The sequence below is a fragment of the Tupaia chinensis genome, unplaced genomic scaffold, assembly GCF_000334495.1.
Source record: "Tupaia chinensis unplaced genomic scaffold, TupChi_1.0 Scaffold000101_1, whole genome shotgun sequence".
NCBI classification, from domain to species: domain Eukaryota; kingdom Metazoa; phylum Chordata; class Mammalia; order Scandentia; family Tupaiidae; genus Tupaia; species Tupaia belangeri.
Window position 1 is genome coordinate 2,688,741 of NW_006159565.1, and position 2,100 is coordinate 2,690,840.

The window sequence follows — 2,100 nt, forward strand, 5'->3', positions numbered from 1 at the left end:
GGAGATAAAATACCTTTATCCATCTTCAAATGATGTCATTCCTCTTTTTGCTAAGATATACTCTCCCTTAAATTTCCAGAAACTTAAATACTGAGATATAAAGTTTATTACTATTAGCATATTTTATGTTAGATGTTTAGGAAATGGAAGAGGGAAAGAAAAAACCTGATTAATATGTGAACAAATAGATTTATGTAGGAATGAGGATAAGCTGGGGCCAGCAGGTGGCATAGTGGTTAAGGCACTAGACTCTCACATGGCTAGCTGATGGCAACTTGAATTCCAGACCCAGTGGCTTGAAACTCACATTGGGCATGTGTGCATGCATGCCCAAAATCCCAAGAGGAGAATGGAGAATAAGGGATTGTGCACATGGTCATTTCTGCTGGGGGGGTGATTTCTTGCTTTCTGCCTCTCTGTCCCTCTTCATCTCTCTCCAGCGAGCATAAACACCCTATAGCAAAAATCTCTCCAAAAACAAAAATATTTTTTAAAAAGGATTAATAAATGAGTAAATATAAAAATAAGACCCATCCCACAATGGTGCATGCCTATAACCCCAGCTACTTGGGAGGCTGAGGCAGAAGAATCACAAGACTATGATCTCCTTCTGGGAAATCTGTCTAAATAAAATAATAATAAAGAAAAATAAGGATGACATACTCATAATTATTAAGACTCTCCTACAACTGGTCATGGGTGCACAGCTGGCATTTATAACTGTCTCTTTCACATTCCGTCTTTGCTTTTTTTTTGTTTTTTACTATAGGGCACATGCACTCATGGGGGTGGGGAGAGAGAGAGAAAGTGAGAAAGCACCCTCTGGAGGGATGGCCACATGAAATCCTTTCTCTTCCATTCCTCTCTCAGAATTTTGGGTAAACATGCACAACCCAGTGTTTTCAAGCTGCAGGGGCCGGACCTTGAATGACACACTTGGTCATGAACCCAGCATGCCACTGGATGGTCCCCAGTCTGTACTCTTTTTGTCTGCAGCAAACATGCCAGTGTGGCCAACCTTAACCAGAAACAGAAAAGGGAATTCTGGAAAACAGTGGGCTTGGCTGTGTTGACACATTCAAGCAAAGCTACCCCACTGGGTCTTCCATTTTAGTGATGAACCAAAGTTTCTATTTTAGATAGATCAATTTAAAAATACTAGCAGTCATTTAAGAAAAACACTAAGTCATGGGGTCAGCAGGTGGTGTGGTGGTTAAGATGCTGGACTCCCACATGGGTGAATGCAGTTCTAGACCTAGACCTGTGGTGGCTTGAGAATCATGTGGGGTGCATGTGGGTGCATGCCCACAATCCTGAGAGGAGAATATATAACAGGAAGAAAAATACTAAGTCAATATTAATACATGTGAGTATAATGAGCATAATGTGCAAATGACCTAAACATGGTAATCACTGACCAGTGGGATTAAATACTAACTCCTTTTTTAAAATTTTCTTTCTTTTTCTCTCTTTTTTCCTTTCTTTCTTTCCTTCTTTCTTTCTTCCCTCCCTCCCTCCCTTCCTTCCTCCCTTCCTTTCTCTCTCTCTCTTTCTCTCTCTCTCTTCCTTCCTTCCTTCCTTTCTTTCCTTCCTTCCTTCCTTCCTTCCTTCCTTCCTTCCTTCCTTCTTTCTTTCTTTCTTTCTTCCCTCCCTCCCTTCCTTCCTCCCTTCCTTTCTCTCTCTCTTTCTCTCTCTCTCTCTTCCTTCCTTCCTTTCCTTCTTCCTTCCTTTCCTTCTTTCTTCCTTCCTTCCTTCCTTCCTTCCTTCCTTCCTTCCTTCCTTCCTTCCTTCCTTTCCTTCTTTCTTCCTTCCTTCCTTCCTTCCTTTCCTTCTTTCTTCCTTCCTTCCTTCCTTCGTTCTTTTTTTTTTTTTAAAGAGAATTATTTATTTATTTTTTTATTTGTTCATTCATTTATTTTTAACTTGACAGTGACACAGAGAGAAAGAGAGAGGGGAAGTGAGAAAGCAAGCCACCAGGTCCAGGACTCAAAACGTGGTCTGCCATGTGGGAGTGTCCAGAACCTTAACCACCATGCCACCTGCTGGTCCCTTTCTTTTCTTTTCTTTTCTTTTCTCTTCTCTTCTCTTCTCTTCTCTTCT